This window comes from Achroia grisella, unplaced genomic scaffold (genome assembly GCF_030625045.1).
Source record: "Achroia grisella isolate CSIRO2021 unplaced genomic scaffold, CSIRO_AGI_Agris_v1 utg856, whole genome shotgun sequence".
Taxonomy (NCBI): domain Eukaryota; kingdom Metazoa; phylum Arthropoda; class Insecta; order Lepidoptera; family Pyralidae; genus Achroia; species Achroia grisella.
Window position 1 is genome coordinate 930,205 of NW_026713045.1, and position 20,453 is coordinate 950,657.

Below are 20,453 nucleotides of genomic sequence, written 5' to 3' on the forward strand. Positions count from 1 at the left end.
GTGGCGTATTAAAGTTATTCGCGCAAAAATATGAGTTTATACACGTTTTTGTATACAAAGTTATCATGTACATTATACGAATATTTTAATCACGAAAAATATAGTTATTAGTATTTTAATGTAAAAATGACAAAATATTTTTTAAGGTCCTGTCGTCCAAAATTATGTGGTGGAACACTCATAATTTGAAATCTAATTCCGTATGCTACAGACTGCAAAAAACTCTTAAAAATTGCTTTCAAGCATAACACGAAAACGATAAAAAAGCTACAAGCGATAACGTTTCAACATACTTTTCTAAATTTAAACATACAATACCGCGAGTAAATACGTCAAAAAAACCGCCAAAAATTTGCATATAATTTTAAATTCAAACAGCATTACATTCTCCATTGCGGCAAACATGTTAAAAGAGCGGCATTTTTAATTTTATACACTGGCATTTGTGTGCTGAAAAGTCCTTCAAGAATATGAGTCGCATTCCAATTTGACTTTGGAAGCAAGAAAAATACGGGTAAAATAATAAATTGCGGCATAATGGCGATCTTCACGCGAAAGATTAGCCAGAAAAGCCAAGGGATTACCAGTATTTATAAGGAGTGTTAGCGGCACGCCACAGGGCGGAGATCCCACAATAGAAGGAAACGTAAGATGTTTTTTGACGCCTAACATAAAACAGGTGATGCCTTCGTCTGCCAGTTTATTTAAAACTTTGCAACTTTAAGACAAAAGGTATTTATTGTAGTGCTACATAGTTATTATAACCTAGAAAGGTATTTTCTGATGGTATTTTATTAAATTCATATACACTTCTGTACTTTATAATTTTTATTGATATTGTTTATATTTTTAATCTTGGTAACCTGTAACCCACCACTCTTGACTTCATACTGGGACAATTATTGAACGTATCACATTTATTTTAACTAAATATATTTGACTTGCTTATAATGTAGCTTTCTAAAAGTGAAATTATTTATTGAACTAGTTTTATGTTTTACAATTACATACTAATAAAAATCAATAGTAATATAGTTATTTATTTTATTTTATTGTCATTATATAAAATTATACGTATTAACAAGTATAACTATTTGGTAAGTATGTATTGTGGCGATTACTGAATTTGAAATTAGTTATATTACAATAAATGCGTGGTGAATAAATACAATGATGTAATAAAGAATCGTATTGTAACTTCTATATTTATGTACTGGTATTATTATTATTATTATACAATATTGATATTAAATAATTGTACTGGAAGTCTCCATTATTCCAATATATATAAGGCAAAAAAAGCTAAATAAAAAATAAGTATCATTTTGTAATAATTAACTATAAAAAAATATTACTTAACATTATAGATAAAAGCTGAGATAATTTTATATAATAAACAAGATAATAATATTCAAATCTTCTTTGAAAGCTCTCTAGATTCCATAAAACATATTCCGTTCATTAAACAATATCTATAAAATCCATTACAATTCATTAAACTGTTAATTATTGTTGTAATGTTAGACCTAATACTTGTATTGCGTAATTTAAAAATATAGGTACTGGATTAATTGAAAATCTTTGCATTCAAGTTCATATTAAACGGCCTACATTGCTTACAAGCATTTGTATGTTCGGGTAATGCCACTTCCCCCGGTTATTGTTACCAACTGTCCGGACTACCGCACAGCCGGCCCGGACTCTCCACCGGACGGTCCCGGTGCGCCAACTTCGCCACAACTTTACACAACTCGTTTACAGTATACGCCGTCTAATTTGCTTGCGACTACAGTCAACTTGTCTGTTTAAATTAGACCATCTTTGCCCTATGTAGAGCCACAGAATGTTCCTTGTTTCCGTATTGTCGCGTTTTCACCAAAATAAATATAATAAAACTTATAAAAAATGTATTTACAGATATATTCGTATGATGTCCTCATATGTTTGTTATCTTTCCCCTGTTACTCTTACAAATGTTGCGGAATCTTATTGATCAATTATTATATGGTAATGCAATAGTAGTATTACTCGAGGCATTTGTTTATTACACACAGTTTTAAATCTAATCATTGTTTTTTCGTCGGTAAATATCAAGAAAAAAGATAATCATGGTGAATACTTTAGGTATGATTTTTATTTACAGGACCTTATTTCATTTATTTATTTATATATAACATGATTGTGTTGATTACATTTTGATTTTCATTGTGTAATATCTAATATGTAGTTTAATATACATACCTGCTAGTATTAATAAAATAGGTAGACTGTTTTATTAATACTAACACATAACAGTTTTAGTTTTTTCGTTTTATTCTTCATGGTTCGAATAAAGAATCAGACGTACACAAAGAACGCATTTAATTGAAAACTTCAGAAGTAGAATACAAAAGAAAATCTTTTATGGTGTTATTTTTTCTTTTTGTTGAGAATTTATTACAGATTATTTTATAGAAGAAAATATGTCATTATTCTGTACCTACTCAAACAAAATTTTACCATAAAATAATTAATTAATAGGTATTAATAATTAAATAGGTATATTTAAAATTAGTCGTTAGAAGTAAACGTAACTCACGCATTAACTGAATTGTCATTAATAGTAAATAAGAACAGTGATTGTGCGTGACATTAAATCTCGTACAGGCAGTATCCAGGTGGGTAATGAATACAAAGTACGGGCCGCGTGGCTAGCACAGAGCAGTAAATTAAGCCGAGATGCGACTTCACAAAAACCGAAGTTGGACTTCATAGAGTTGCCACATGAAAAGTAAATGTTATGCTATAGTAGCTTTATTATAACTATTCATGTGTTCTTTAATATATTGTTTATGTCTTTACTTTATTGTATCTTACAAATAAAGTCTATTCAATCTATATTTAATAAATATATAAAATTCTCGTGTTACAGTGTTTTTAATAAAATATCTCCGATACGGTTTAACCGATTCTTATTTGGTGTGTATATTCAGTATGTGTGAGAACAGACCTAGTACCTAACTAGTTTTCATACCCCTAAATGACAAGGATCACCCAATCTTAAAATATATTTTATATATTTTGGACATTTTTTATTATTTTTTTATTAATCAGCATTACAAAGTACACGCAGCCCTATATCGTCAACCATCTACCATCAACGCCTATTTTTAATAGAGATTTATTTTTACTATAAATATATAATAACTATTCCTGTATATTAAATTCCAAGCTTTATTTTTATTGTATTTATTTATTCATATTGCTTTACACAATTATAGTATGCAATGAAATAATTCATACACATAACATGCACCTTTTAGGCACTACAACGTGGAAGAGAGGCGGATGTTTTAAATATTATACTAATCAATGTCTTGCAAGTATTCTTCAATTTTGTAATAAGCTTTATTTGTCAACATTTGTTTTAATTGGATAAGAAATTTATCATATTTATTCTCAAAGAAAATTTTATATATATGTGTATGCTAATAAACCCAAAAGAAAATATATCTCAACAACTTCTCATATTTTTAATATATGCTATCATAATAATACTAGCTCCACTAAATGTATTCTATAAATAATACATACGATACTACGATTTATTATCACATCTCCAATAGATGTACGTAATCAGTACAGTACACCATATTGAATGAATTTAGTTCAAGTGTAATGGGAGATTACGATGAGTCAGTAAATTATAGGGATAATAATAATTGAAATTTATTTTGTTCCAGAGAAATAATCTATGTCGATGATGACAAATATATTAAAATTAGAACTATTATTAATAAATCTAAGTTAATTCAATATTGCCTAAACCTACACGATACAAAGATTATTAAAGTTGTTAGGTCGGTCTAAACTTATAGTAGATAACATAATCAATGTTCATTAAATTGATGATACCTTGTCAGATATACTTACTACTTATATATATATTTTAATTATTACATACATGGACGGAATTTGAATTTTCTACTAATAGAGGCAATTGCAAAGAAAGACATTAGACATTCAATCGTCATTGCGACTGAGACTTTAGTGTCCCATAATATTTGCAATTACATCAATTCGTGGAAATGGACGAATCGATAGGGGTCATCGACACCATAGGCACCATCTATGAGGTCGAACCCTCAGTAAGGGAGACCGCCTCTATATACTTGCACCCCTCTCCCCTTAATCGGAATTCCAGGAAAACAGTGCATCGCCACTATTCTTTATTCTACCTGGGGTTAAACCTAACTTGTACTTGAGTTTAGTTTTATTTTACACCCTTATTCCATCAAAATAGAATTAATATTGTTGTTCATTATTATTTTCAATATAATGTGAATGCCATTTACAAACCTTATATCAGATTTGTTTCCTAAATCTCAATTTTAGTTTGATCTTTCTAATTAATTTAGATATATTAGAATATTCGTTGCGTATTGAAATTATAGAATCTATAAAATATTTCAAGGAAATTGTAGTTCCTGCTAGAGTTTATTAATTTGATTTTTCTTAGCTATGTAGGTCTATAGTGTACGTATAGGGTCTTCACTTTAAATAATACAAAATGAAGTATCATTGCCAGCTATTAGGTACTATGTCTAACGTACAGTTTAGCAATACGTCGTGCTTACATTTACAAATCACCAAAGAAAAATTCGTATACCTAATAAATTTAGTGTTTCAAATTCTCACTAGAAAAGTCTATCGATATTATCATAACATATTTAAAGTGACGCTCTACACCTCTTTTAATGTTAACCTTAAAAAACGATACATAAAGTGGTATTAAATCTTAATCTTGATAATATTATAAACGCGAAAGTCTATGAGCTTGGATAAAAAAACTAACTACTGAACGGATTTTGATAAAACTTTACAGTATATGTTACTGTAAAGCTTAAGCATAAGTTAAAGTTAAAGCTTATGCATCAGAATAATATACAGGCAATATTTTTTACTGAAATTTAACGCGGGTGAAACCACGAGCACAACTAGTGTTACAATAATTAAAATACAAAAGCAACTGTGGGTAACTACCTAATTATCCTCACTCACAAAAATGCAGTACTTCCTAATCCGCACTGACACAAACGCGCTGTTGTTTAAACTTCATCCGATACTTTCTAAACTATTCCCTTTCCTGATCTTGGTTCGAGAAATAGAAACTCGAACATGAAACTTCTTTTCCAATTTTCTCTCAATGGCCATTAGGATGAGAAATGTAAAGTAGATTCCCGAACGAAGGCGAGATATGTGTTCGAAAAGAATGAAATTTCAAACTAAACTGGCAGCGCACCGACGCCTCGACGGTAGAATCCTCTCAGCCGATGAAACGGCTCACTATGCAGACGGACCAAAATTATTTATATGTATCACATGACTATGCATCGTCGTTTCCTTTTCAAACAAAATTATACAATGTCTCATGTACTGATAAAACTTGAATCATACTAGATTTTAACACAATCCCCTTTGTCATTTTAATGTGGTAATTACATCATTGTTGGTTAGTGATATCTATTGCATTTAAATGTATATTTCTGAGTGTTATATCTGTAATATCTGCATGTTCGTTTAATATTTATATTTGTGTATATACAAAAGTTACAACCTTGTCTGCTTAATTGATTAGTGTATGCCATTATTTCGAACGACATAATTCGACTCGAATTGACACAATCACAATTGTAACAATAACTAAAGAGATTGAATAATTGCGTTAAAATAACTATAAGGTAATTCTATACAAAGTAAAGTTGGAACTTACTTATTTGCATTACATAATTACGCATTATAACCGACACTAGATACATGATATTTTATTAAACTAAACATTATTTGTTAATGATAAAGCTTTCATTAATAGTACTTACCTATAAAAGACTATTAATTTTTTCATTGCTGCTGTCAGTTGTAAACATTATGTAAATGAAATATTTACTAAGATTACCTACATCATACAAAAAAATTTTTTAGTTCATTGAACTTAATTACCATGCGTTATTTGATTTCCACTTTCTATGTAAGATACAATACAGAAACTTCCGACTCAAGCGAAGACGGATGACCCACTAATATATATATATATCTATATACACTTCGTTTCATTGAACCAAAATTATATCGCGGAAGTTTCTTATCTCTTAAGCGGGTCATAAGAACGTGAGCAAACAATAATGTGACTCAAAACTGAAACGATGTCAACATGATTAGGACTCTCCGTAAGTTCAAGTAATCATCTGACGTTAGGAGAATAATAATACAATGAGTGTACAAACTGTTATCTTGTCCAAAACAAACAGCCCTCTCTGGCGGCGACTTACTCAGCATCAACAGGTTACTTGTGTCCAGTTGACAGTCTATAATTTACCGCGCGACTTGACCAACTTGCGGACTGGACCCTTTGCTTATTTGCAGGCCCAAAAGCACCCGCAAGTAAGTTTTAACTGTAGACCAATATATAACGTGCTTTAGAGTTTCAAGTTTACATTGGTTTACCTGCGTCTGGTGACCACTTAAGGCCTTAGAAGTTTAACTAATTTGAACAAGCAACTATGAAGATTGGACGGAAACGTTATTTAATGCAAACTATTTAGCTCGTATTATTTTATTTATTTTTAATTTATATTAGAAACTATTTTAATACTTATAAGTTTATAATATGTAGAATAAATATTCTAATTGCTATACAGTGTTTTAAACTAGTGTACCGTTAAAAGATTTATATTTAGTATTAATTTATTATACTTAAAATATATTAATGCGATTTGGTATGAGTAATCCCGCAAGCTAATAATGTAAAAATGAAATTATCTATTTTTTTCTGAAAGCTAAAACTGTTTTTTTTTTTAAATATCTTGTACTACCTTTGATGCAATTTAAAAAGTACTAATATTACTATTTTATATGAACTTGGCGATCAGTGGGTGAATCCGCCATCTTTAAAGGCTAATTGTAATTCATAGAGTTTAATAAAAATGAATATAAAGAGAGAAGTGAACAGTGTATGTAAGTAACAAACCATGACTATGCAAAATTCCAGTAGGTAACTAGGCAAGCTTATTACGAGAACGACCAGACTAATGCAAATTAAATGGACGATTCTTTGTAGTGAACCATATTTTCATATTAAGAGCAAAGGCCCCCGCTGGTAAACACAATTTGTTTCTTAGTAAGACGTAGGAGGTAGAGCCGGTGTACTACGGCACTAAATATTAACTAGAAACTGATTTTCTAAAATATTGCTTGTCATTAAATGCCTTAATTAGCGGTTATAAAGCCATCTATGCAGTATATATTATCTATAAAACAAACTTAACTTTGTGACACGACTACAAATTATTCATTTATCTTATTATAGGCAAGCTTGTAATACAATTTTGTATTATTTACAATAGGAAAATGTGTATGAAAGAAGATTATATTCATTATTATTATTTTATTAATATAGTCATTCATACACATTTTTCTTTGTTTGGAATTACAACAAGTTATTTTCAACTTCATTGCTTAAAAAATACTGAATTACTTAAACATGTGAGAGCACTAGCATTTGTCTAGTTATACTTGAGCCATTTCCCATGATAATTCCACGTTTATACCAGTACCTAGGAAGAGTGCTCATTTTAAAGTAAAACTTCATAAATTCAAATTTGCACAGCGCCTCACGGAACGCCTTATAATTTGCTCTGCATATCTGAAAGAACCGCTCTATTCAGGTAAGCGTTTGTTCGTTACAAAGCTGTCGGAAGAATTTAAACGAATAGACACGTCATTCAATAAATAATAAATACAATATAATAGTGGCTTGCGCAAGACTGCTTGAATACAAAACTTGATTTCGAGAAACCTACATTTCTCTAATATTTTAATAACAAAATACGTATACTTGTATGATACTTATCTAATATATCAGACCTAATTATAAATTTGAATAATTATTACAACAAAAGTATTTCAGCAGTTTTGCTACTAACGTTATAAATAACTGCATATATAATTAAAAAGTATAAAATTGACATAACTCCATAGATTTACGTTTTCAGTTTAAGCCGATACTAAATCAAATGACAAAATGCGATTTTGCTTATAAAACCTAATTTGAGTTGGACACTAGAGATTGACACATAAGGCTTAATACCTTAGTTCTTAACTATGCCTTATATCTTAATGTACAAGGTGTTACATTTACATTTATTATGACTACTTTGTTATTTTTATAATATATAGATGACGGTTATTATTTTCCGCAGTGGAGACGTAGAGTTCTCTATACAAATAACCATTAGGTATTAGAAGACTTCTGTCGTAACTTCAGTGTCAAGTCCCACCATTGAAACCACATCACAGCTTATAAAGCAAGCTGCTTAATGGCTGGACTAGACGAGACTGAGGTACCCATGTAGGTGACTATGTACAAGATTAAAATTTGATACCGCAAGTATCCAATTTTCTATGTATATAAATTCTGCATGATAATTTATTCTGTACTAGCTGTGCCCGTGGTTTGATACCACATGACAGATATGCCAATGTGGCTTGTTTGTCATATGGTATCAAATTTCCGATATATATATATTCTATATGACAACTTATTCTATACTAGCTGTGCCCGCGGTTTCACTCGCGTTAAATTTCAATAAAATTCCTATGTTATTCTGATGCACAAGCTATGTTACTGTAAAGTTTCACCATATCCGTTCAGCAGTTTTTGCGTGAAACAGTAACAAACATCCATACTTACAAACTTTGGCATTTGTAATATTAATAAGATGAAACACTATTAAGTAGATATGTGTATGTGTAACACGGTCAACCAAGTCCCCAAATACATAACAAAAACCAAGTCAAAGTTATTATACATTTTATTAGTTTCTTGTAATAACAAATTGCTCAATAAAAATACTGTTATATCATCTCATAATTTTCCTTATATATAACGCAATATGTTTATTTTCCTTTTACTCCTAAGTATTTTAGCTGAAGGACAAGAAACATGAAACTCAATTGGTTAGTTCGGCTGTATTCAGTAAATAACATACGACTTCATACAAAAGAGACTTTTAAAATATAATTAATATCGGTATCATAATATTGCTGTTTATTTATTGTTAGAAAACCTGTTAAACGTAGTTCTCCATAACCAAGATAGATTATGGAGGTTAAAGATAGATATTATTTTTGTAGTTCTGTCAGCGCGTATAGGTACTATTCTATATTACATACTTAAATTATTTTAAAATTATATTAATAAAAAAAATATATCTAGTATATTTGTTTTTCATCCTAATTTTATATATTAGATACTCTTTTTTCAAATTATTGATAATGGTAGCGCAGAACACGTGCACCAATGGGTTCCTTAGTCGCCATTACTAACAATACCATTCCCCCCTATACACTCATATTAGCCACCTACAATAAAGTTATTACCTAATATAAAAATAATATAATATATATGTTGCCATATCTACAATGTTTCAACGGTCTAAGATTAAAGGATAGTAGGTTTTCACCGTTATTTCTTTATCTAAGAATCCCTCCGTAAGTTTGGTTTACAAATTCCATACACCTATTTTCGTACCGCGCTACATATTTTCTATAAGCGGAAATAGGGGAGCTTCTTATTCCCCTAGTGAAAAACACCGTAATCTATTTCCAATGTTTGTAGGAATACTCTCTCTTTAATAATTTAATTTTTATTGAAAATTATTTATTTATTATTTCTATTTCTTCTAGACAAAAATATAAATTAAGTATATAAAACTACCTCCGTCTTGCCCACTAATTTGATTATTAAATATTTACAATAGTATATGTATTAAGAAGACCTCGATGACCAAGAGGTCTAGCACACCATCTTACTTCCAACGGTCGCGGGTTCTATTCCTCGCATGATAAAACATTTGCATTCCTTTGTATACTTTTTATAGGCCTTGTCTAAGCATTTTATATGTATATAAAATTATGAAAAAAAGTAATTTAGTATTATAGTATAGTATATCACTTGTCTAGTACGCGTTACATAAGCTCTGCTTAACTTGTGACTAGATGGCGTCATATTAATTGTCCAGGGAAATAGATTTATTATATAAGCGCTCTGGAGACGTACTTACTGAGAAGGGAATGGTTGAATCTATATATATATATATGAACACATATTGCTGACGCCAATTATCAATCAATAATTGTTAATAGTCACTATTTAAACCAGTAATAGCCGAACTACGAGCTAGTTTTGAAAAAATAGTAGAAATTAAAAGAGAAGAGGATAAATTGTTTGATTTGATATAATTATTGATAGGGTTATGCGATGTAAGAGTGGCATTAGCGGTAGCCTTCGTCTACGTGATCGCGTATTTCAACATATGAAACATGAGCTCAATGAAATAATATCTTACTACTAGATACTCGTACATATCAAATCCTTAATATTTCATACAATAAAAAATAAAATGCTTTAGATAATTGAATTAAAATTGTGTCCGCAACGGACTGAAGACAATAATGCCGCGAGCATTCTAAACCATGTAATCTGTCACAAAATTATGTTATCCGCCCCAAAGTTGTTCGCTAGGTGCCTACCTACACGTGTAAGGCAACGTAAACAAATTTGAGCGGGCACCTAGAGTACCCACTGTCGCAAATACCTCTCTTGTGTAATATTGGGAAAAAGTTGCACGGTGGTGGATAGTTGCGGGGGTCAAGTTAATGATATCGCCGCCATTTGCGGACGACTCCCTGCTCCGAATTGCGCCCGGGCACGTTAATGGGCACAGCTACAGCACTCTGAATATTTTAAAGGACATTCGCCGAAATTACTACAAAAATAATGTCGCTTTGCTTGTACCGAATTACCCGAGAAACGGTTTAGAGACCGGTAATAAATATTCACGGAATCCTCTTCCTATTACCTCTTTGGAGATTGCTTTTACGTATTAGATGTTTATAGTTGAGACACCTTTTAAATTTATAGAACGGAGTTGTATGAACAGATCTTAGCTATCATACGTACGCGGGAAACATTTATTAAAAATATAATTAATTTGCTTTAATTTATTGAAATGTCATACACAACATTTTCCTAAATATTTACACGAAACGGCATATTTTACATGTGTAGGCATGTATGTGGATAAATTATATCAAAATATACAGTTTGGTTACAACTAACTAAGCGCATAAAGCCAGTTACGAGTATATAGTCTCCGGAGTGACAGCGTGAATTCCAGCGCTAACGCTGCATTTGATTGCAAAGCGGGTGCAAGTGTGGTGTCTCTTCTAATTGTACGTTAGTATTCGTCAGTACATAATACCTCAAAGTGTGCAATGCGAGAACGAAGCATCAATTTGTCATGTGGAAAACACTCAGAGCAGTCAGCTTCACGTGCGGCTGTAAGTATATTTCAGTACTATGAACCGTTAAATAATAAACGAGGTTCAGTGATAAAGGAGCGCAGTACAGACCGTGGTAGTCGACGGAATATTGGGCACGCCCGTCGCCGCGCCAGCGCCTCCGCCCGCGTGCAGACAGCGCTCTACGTGCGCCGAATAATGCACCACGCGTACAAAATTCACAACTACCCTCTAGCAAATAAATTCGCTAACACTATCTTATTTGCTCTAATTTTCGTTCTGAAAACTAATTGTATTTCGCTATTTATCTTTACTTGATAATATGTACATTATGAACTTGAGATGAATACTTTATTTAATTTTTTACTGTCTGGGATGAAATATAAAATCTACTGTTTCTAGGGGAAGTGCCGGGTTCCTAACTGGATATTTCGAACTTATTATGCATCTTGGAAAGTGCAAAAGTTTTCTACACACGGTGGTATGCCGGGGCACGCGATGCATGCGAACGAGAATCGACCTCCCCAAACTTTTTCGCTTTGAAAATCTTCATTTAAATAATGTTTCCTGAAATAAACGCGTATCGTGTAATTTCTCCACAGCTGTCAGCCTGATTTAGCTTCTGGCGTATTTTATATGGTGGAAAGAAACCAATTTCCGTTCCATTACTAGTTCTCATTTTATAATAGATATACCACGAGGAAATACAAAAAGTTTAAAAGGAAGACATTTCTTAGACTTGGCGATTATAATACGACGTATAATTTAATATATATCAATGACAGCCTTGTTCACTTTTTATAATTCTTACATATTATGTCACTGTATAAGATACACTGAACAAAAACGTACTCCAATGACGAGTCGAGTTCATATCTTTCTGCATCCTAAATGGATGCAGAAGACGTTTCAAACATTTTTATTACATTATTACAAACAATAGATATTATATTTAATTAAAGGTATTTTCATTAGAAAATGTACAAAACACAAATAATTATATAAATGATCAAACAAAAAACCGTGACGTTATTCATTTCAAGTCTACAATATGTGTATATATATTTTTTTCCAACATTTAGTAAATAACTATGCTGAGCATTCTTCTGCTTCGGGATTATTTTCTTGAACGATTTATGAAACAAAACGTAATGTTATTTAGGGAAATCTGTGGGCCAGTGCCCGTCGGGTGCCGAAACCTTCCCTTCATTCTATCACCCCTTTTGAAAACATTGCTTCGGTTATTAGATTTAAATAAAGTCGCAAACCTTTTGTCGTGTATCCCCTAGCAGATCTCACTTAATGCATAGGTAATGACGTTAAAGACATTTTTGTACATGTTAAAATACGGAATTAGTTTCTTTTTTGTTCCTTCTAATGATTAGATGGATCATTAGAAAATAATATTTCAAAACAAATAAATTCTTTCGCCTTAAAAGAAAAAAAATCGGATCTAAATAGTAATAAAAATATACATTTATGACTGAAATAGTATTTCAAATAATAGGAGGCGAGCCTACGACAGTCTTTTGGTTTAATTTATTTTATAGGATATCGATATTTTCACAACCGGAGAGTGAATCTATAAAAATAAATAAGTTGAAGTATCTGTTTGTTATTTCAAATTAACAGCTCTTGAATAAATGCATATGAAGGATACGGCCCCTATATCATCATATTCATAAATATAAAAAAAATTGTCTATCTGTTTGTTCTTGCTTATCTCTGAAATTGCCTTACCGGTTTTGACGGTACCTTCACTCTCAGATAGGTAATATTTTAAGGAGTAACTTAGGCTATTGTATTTTAAGAATTTTAATTATATAGTATTAATAAGAAAAGTTTTCGGTGTTGGGCAGTCTTTACTGGTCACCCGACTAACAGTAATTATCGTTATAAGCTAGCGGGACACCAGTTTAAGATATCCAACGTGAAAAAATTCACTATGGCTTCTAGTGGAGACCACGTGGAGGTCGTCTCGACTCGGTCTAATCTTGATATTAATTTATATATTTAATAAGTATCACAAACAGGTTAAAGAACAAATACTAACTAACAATGGGAAAACTTATCACTATTAGGTATATGCGCAGAGGTTAACTTTGAATTGTATTATTGCAAATTACATAACAGTTTTATAATATGTGGTCTTAAATATCATTAAAACTTAAGTGCTAGTAAGTAATATACCATTTCTGCGAATTATTTCCGACAAAAAAAATGGAGTCCCTAATCCCCTAATTGTTAAAAATCGTCTCCCCCACACTGCCTACGAGTCTTGCTATAGTTGATTTCCTTTTATTAGCATTATGTATTGTAATGTCTTACGAATACTAATTCTGAAAGCTCTCTATCCATAAAGACTAAGTGTTTAAAAAATAGATACATATCATTTTATCACCTATAGGTACTGCTTTCCACAGGCGATCAAACTGTGTGAATTTAAGTAGGTAGGGTACCTACCTAGTAATAGATTTTATTATCCGAAACGGGTCATTTTCTTTGTACAAACACCCTGCTTTGTCATTTGAGTCCCAGAGCGCGGTAAATTTGAATTCATGTTACGAACGAGCAACATAAACCAATTACTGACTGAGCGGAGCCAATGGTAGTAGGCAGCGGCATGCAGAGAATCGATAACTTACAATATGCCCGCTAGAGGGCAACGTAGTCGGCGCCGGTGCGCGCCCACACCACTCCTCCACGTTGCGCAGCTGTGTACTAAACCTTGTATGAACGTCAAAAGTGCCAAATTATTTTTAAAGTAGTTCCATTTAAAAATAAATATACTATTTTTATTCTCTGTTATAGAGCAATATGTAACTTTTAGTCGTTATTTCTCATGTAATGTATTTATTATTTATTGTAATAATTTCTGCATATAACCTTAGTCGCAAATCATTAAAATTCTAATAACAACAATTATATTAATATTTTCGGCAATTTAATGGAGGCGGTATGTCTCTATTATTTAAAAAATTAATATTTTGATGAAAGATCTCCGAAAACAAACTTACATAAGACCACATTGCAAAGTTATGCCGTACGGACGCTTGTAGTCAGCTGCTGCTTAGCTTGCCGTTTCGTGTCCGCGCTTCTTGTCCGCTTTCAATGTTTTCCGTTTTATTTTGTTATTTCTGTGATGCAAACCGAAATTTTATATACAATTTATAATATTGCATTGATGTGAAAGAAACTGTGTGGTATTACAGTGATATTGACCCCTGGAACACTGACAGAACGAGGTAAACGCCTTAATATTTTTGTTTGTTGCGAACATAACCTCTCTGACATCACGTACGATGCTCAATTCCAGTCCTTATAGTTTTTAGATATTTTTCAGAGCTAGGTACAATAGTAGCTATATGTCATCATTATATTAGTAGTAGTTATAACTAGATTCTTTGTTATTTATAATGTACGAGTTTAGGTAAGCGTCTATGTGTCAAAACAACACTTTCTTTATGTAATATTATTCAGTTGTGAAAATGTATGCTATTTTTTTATTTTCCCGTTATTATGTCGGCATGTAAAGAGATACTTTTATTTTATTTTCTTTAATTTGCACGTATTAGAATTAGACGTACTAGTTTGAGCACTACACAATAACGCGGTTAAATTGTTGACATGAAATGAATCACCATGACAATGCTTGCTTGATAAAACAATGACGTTGCTTCGGATGCCCATAGGGGGCGGTAGTTGCTATACATTTGGTGTTCGTATAGAATATTAAATTGGATGGCGCGCAATATCAAAAATGTATGTTATCTGTTTGTATTGTATTGAAATGACGTATAACAATGTGATTATAGGTAGACTGTATTTTTAATATTCTATCAATAAGTAAGAACATAAGCATTACTTATGTTACGCAATGTCTTTATCGATTTAAACAACATTGTAAAAATAATCATCAAACTTGATATTTAATTATTACTTTTAGACTGTTTGTAGAACAGAAAATTAATTCTTTTACTTCTATGGATCCACTATCTTAATCAAAACAAAATAAAATGTTATTAGACAAAAAAAGCAGTTTCATATATCTACGGTAGATTCCATACGGTACCTATAATAGTTAAGGTTAAACCTTGTATTCTAGCTAACTAATTAATATGCCTAGGTGGGTTACTTATAGCCTTCTAATTGTAGTAAAAGTTATTAATGTACCAAGTAGGTACCAACAGGTTTAAATCTAGTTTCACCATTTACACATATTTTGAATCCAACTCCATATACCTACCTATGTACCCGTCATATTTGTTTGTCGGTGACAGTTTTTGAAACGCTGACTTAATGCCGCCTTAACACTGCTTGATCTATGTACATGGCAGCAGAGCGGCCACATAAAGTAATACATACGATGAGATAAAGGTATTTAAATTGAGAGCCTCACTAAATGTCGCAAAATATATGGATGCTACTGAATCAAGACTGTAATTTCTGTAACATGAGCAGACTTATCCGATGCACAGAACATTATTAGGGAAAATATAACACCGCATATCCAACTAAAGCTTGTGTTATTTGAAAAAAAATATTTTACTAAATTTTAGTCATACTGTGAAACGTATGCAATACGTCTTTTTTAATTTAAAATGTGTATTTAATCTGATTACAACAAATTTTGCTACGTAAGATTTTACAATCATATGATTGTAAAACAACTCTTGGGTACTAAGTATTTTTTTAATTTATTTATTTGAATACTATCAATTTATTCTTAGAAAAACGGAATTTTGTATACAGGTCTAAATAAGTAATGCCTACCTATAATATTTTGATGGTTCTGTTCACTTTTGGCTTGACCATATATTATAGTAGCACTTATTTGATATAAATTGTTTCATATTATGAACATTTAGTCTTGAGTCGAAATTTACTGTACATATATTATAATCAGTATGAAAATTATACAACTGACTAGAACTCAAAAGTGGTCTGTAAACTTTGGAGTAGTATTAAAACTGGAAGCTTGTCTCGTCTCCGAGCGAGTTGGGAAATAATTTAATGAGAACGTGACACAAGGAACGGACCATTAGCACGCATCCACATTATGAGACCTCCAATACCTATTAACTCCATTCCTAGCGCTATACGACATTTTTATAAAAAGATATTAGCATTTACTAGTGACGTTGTCCGGGCTCGTATTATTGGCTGGAACAAAAAAACAGTATATGGTGCATTATTATAAAAATAATACTTTCCTATTTATTATATCAACTATCATAATTTATGATCTGATCAAATATATTTCAAACATAAACCTTGAACATCTAATCCTTTACAAGATTTGAAATTAGTTAAATATTCGTAAATGCAGTAATTGTAAATATTAGCAATCTTTCTACTATATGTAACATTAGAGTAAAATAAATAAATTTAAAGGTTATTGATACTGAAACGCTGAGTTTGTTTGTTATTTCCTATTATCTAAAAACGTATCATCACTATGCGTCTTTTAAACACTGGTTGACGGCTATTCGAAAACGCTGTTAAATGCACATGAGTGGCTGCATAACGTTTGCAAATGTCGACTTTTGTCGAAATTGTCTGTCTCGTCGACCATATTCCGTTTAATGTCGCAATATAGTGAGCGTCAGCGGGGGGCCGTGGCCGGTCGCATGCATTTACATACATTATGCGAACGCCGCACATGCATACACCTCGCTCAGAATGTGTGTGCGCTGCGAATTAACTGTAATTGAGCCATTCGGACAGCGGCTAGCCGCGCTCTACTGCCTTTGGTTTGCCTATTCTGGAACCACTTTCGGCATTCTCTCAATCACCTATTATTGTAAACGTTGTTATTATAACATTAATAATATATCAATTGAATCAAGTGCAAGTTCTATCAAAATCATAAACCCTCGATATATTGAAGTAGAAATACATTCATCCATCAGTATCTTTAATTTTTAAACTACAAATCGCTACTTTTATAACAATATTCATTTGAATTCCCTTTTTAAATAATGTTAGTCGAATATTGAGATGAATGCTGAACCCATATATATAAATATCCTGTATAAAGTCGGATTGCTGGTCATTTTGTTTACATTTTTATTTCTTTCATTTGATGACTGCCTAATGGAAAAGTATATTTGTAAATGTGTGGATTTCTTATCATCCATTCCATAGATTTATTTAGAAATTAATATATTATGGAATATCAGAATTTAAAAGATCATTCCTGCTCCTACAACAGAAACGCCTAACCGATGGCGACGCACTCAGATATTCATCTTCACCCCTTTCTGGAGAAACAAACAGGGGCGTCGGAATTTTGTTATTAGCATTACTGAGGGGGTAGGTGCCGCTGCCGTCGCGCACCTGACTGATTGATAGCACTTCTTTCCACCTCGGGTCGAGCTTGTAATCGAGCCATTAATAAACTTTACTGCCTCCAAGTTTATCCTGCGGACCCGTTATTTGCTTAATGGCCTGGTAAACGGCTTGGGCACGAGACACCTGTGCTGGCCTGCTCATTGTGAACACTAATTGACATATTGATGAAGATGTTAGCTGGAAAGAAGTCTTACCAAATTTGGGTTACGCACGTGAATTTGGGGTATTGTATTTATTTAATACTGATTAATTATTATAAGTATTAATTGGCTATAATTATTAAGTTGTGTTATATAAGAGATAAGTGAGATCTTAATAGTGCGTGTATGAAACAAAAAGTCTAATACAAAGACACACCATAAGAAACATCTTTGTCTACGACAAAACTCTTTAGGTTCGATTTTATTTAGAAAAAAATGTCTAAACCTCTTACATGAAGAACTAGAAAGTAAAACCACAGACCTAATTCACGAAAAACATCCGCATCCATCACTGTGATATAAAATTCATCTATCAAATCGATGAATAAAAAAGTTTAACAGTATCAATATCAGTTCATTACGTACCTTCAATAAATTGTCATAATGGTGATATTTCAAGGCAATTGAAAAACAAATAGAAGAAATAGAGTCTGTTATTTTATTTGGTTCCCAAATTATCTGACAGTGGGTCGAGCTAATGTCAGTTGGTGCTTGACAAAGCGGCTGTTGGCACGGAGAGGCTTTGCCCGCAGCTACATAAACAAAGACGGCAAAAAGGTTAAGGAAAAAAGTAATAAAGTTTTATGTTCCAGTTGATACTACTACAGGAAGCGAAATGAAACTTCAATAGCGTTTTTCTCATTTATAAATATTTAAATAATGATACTTAGTTTAGGTTAATATAATTAGTTTCCATTGTTATTGTGATCAACTCACAATTCACTTTCCAGAACCAAGTGTATTAATGTCAAGTACAGATAGGAGAATGTCGCTACGTTGTCAGAGCGCACTCGGCACAAAGAGGCTTAACTTGACGGAATGTAAACGACAAGGAGACAAGGGAGGCGCGGCATCGTAAAAAAGGGCAAAGCAATAATTGCGGTATCGTGCGGTATCGCAGGGCCCTGCGGCCTCTACAGCCGCCTCATAGGCGCACGAGCCGGCCGCTTCCTTCCGCCGCCCCGTGATTGAAAGTTGACATTGAGCGGCGCGGGGTGGCGCCAGGTACGGCCCTTGCTATTTTTGACCCCGCGACCTATCGCGCCGGCGTTCGGCCTCGCAGTTTTAATCGCGTGAATGTGCCGCGCTGTTTTGCAAATGCGCACCGTCCAAACCTTCGTGTTTCGCCTCAAATTAGCGTCGAGTTTGCATAATATTGATGCAAAAGTACCGTAAAATTCATTGCGGCAAATTGCTACTTATAGGGTAATGATGCTGAATAATTCTTTGAATTCTCCTTCCTAATATTAATGTTATATCGCAAGTCAATAGGTAGCTTAAATTGATTTACACGTCTGACAACACAAGTGCAAGGTTTAGTAAACTCTTACCCACTAAGGGGCCAGTAGTATCCAAATCATCTGTCTAGAGACGCTGTTAGCGCGCCCGCAGGCGAGTGACACTCGAATTGGGTCAACGCCTACCGACAAAAGGTGCGGCGTCAGATAAGCGGCATTTCCCGCCGTCCAGCTGCCGCCCGTTACTAGAACAAAGAACAGTGAAATATATCTCATTTATTTACGCTTTTCTTTTTTACGTGTCCACGCCCAATGTATGGATAATCATTAGAAGCCGTTTGCTTGGCACCCTTTAATGTGTTTGCATGCTCGACAATTTGATACCACGCCTGTTTGCATTGTTGCCGTTTTGCCTTCCCGATTAGGGTCGCATTCGAGCTCCATATTTATTAGACCGTAGGACTCACGACACGACTTTCATTTTATACGAATACGAGAGCGTCGCTGTACATATTATAAAATATATGAAAGTGTTTACTTTCCCTTTCTAAGTATTAATGGTAATAAGAGAACAATAACGCCATAAGCAACACAGCGTGTTCTTTACCTCATTGTAATTGACTGTGTGGCTATATTCGTTCTGAAGATTGCTAATCATATTACAAATAACAATAATGTTAATTGCAAAAAATCATAAAAATCAATATAGTCAAGTTACATTAAATTCTTATTAGATATATTTTTCATTGAAATGGGCTTACATGTGTGCAAACACAGTGTATTATGTAACTAGATAGTGGTGGAAACGTATAGAGAGCTCGGCGGAAGGACATGTCACTCATTGCGCGCTGACGTGGCAGCGCCCGCTTTCAGCAAAGCTGGCTTCCGACCTGCTCTCTGACACCGATACTGTATACATGTATGTAATATGAAATAGCCATTTTTGTAACAAGGAAATGTTTCATATAATTAAACGTGTTTTAATTAACATTTGCATCCAGATTTGTGGTTCTTTTGATACTATATACGTATTCATTAGGTGTTTCAAGTGCTCGATGCTATGTCCGAGCTTCAAGTCGTAGTTCCGCACACGGCGATATAAACTACTCACCGCTAATAAGTTCCTACAGTCGCCTAGCTATGTAGCAAACTAATGTAAAAGGTCACTAAAATGAGAAGTAGCGTCTACTTTAACTATTATAATATGATAATTCTATACACTAATACATCAATTCAAAGTCTGTGCTTTAGAGAGAACTATGCTTACCGATTCTCTACAGGAATTGATTTCACAAAAGTTATTTACTAAAGAATGAATATT

At 32.7% G+C, this 20,453-nt stretch overlaps 1 protein-coding gene across 3 annotated transcripts in view; it reads left to right on the forward strand.

Moving 5' to 3' along the window:
* LOC131852710 (protein muscleblind) overlaps positions 1-20,453 on the forward strand; it is a 175,216-nt gene that overhangs the window by 31,119 nt on the left and 123,644 nt on the right. For 2 of the 3 annotated variants that reach the window (XM_059203430.1, XM_059203429.1), the window contains exon 1: positions 14,397-14,585. The exons of the other annotated variant lie outside the window; for it this stretch is intronic. The gene's annotated coding sequence lies outside the window, so the exon portion shown is untranslated. Of the gene's footprint in view, positions 1-14,396; positions 14,586-20,453 lie in introns of those variants that run through there. 3 annotated transcript variants of the gene reach the window in all.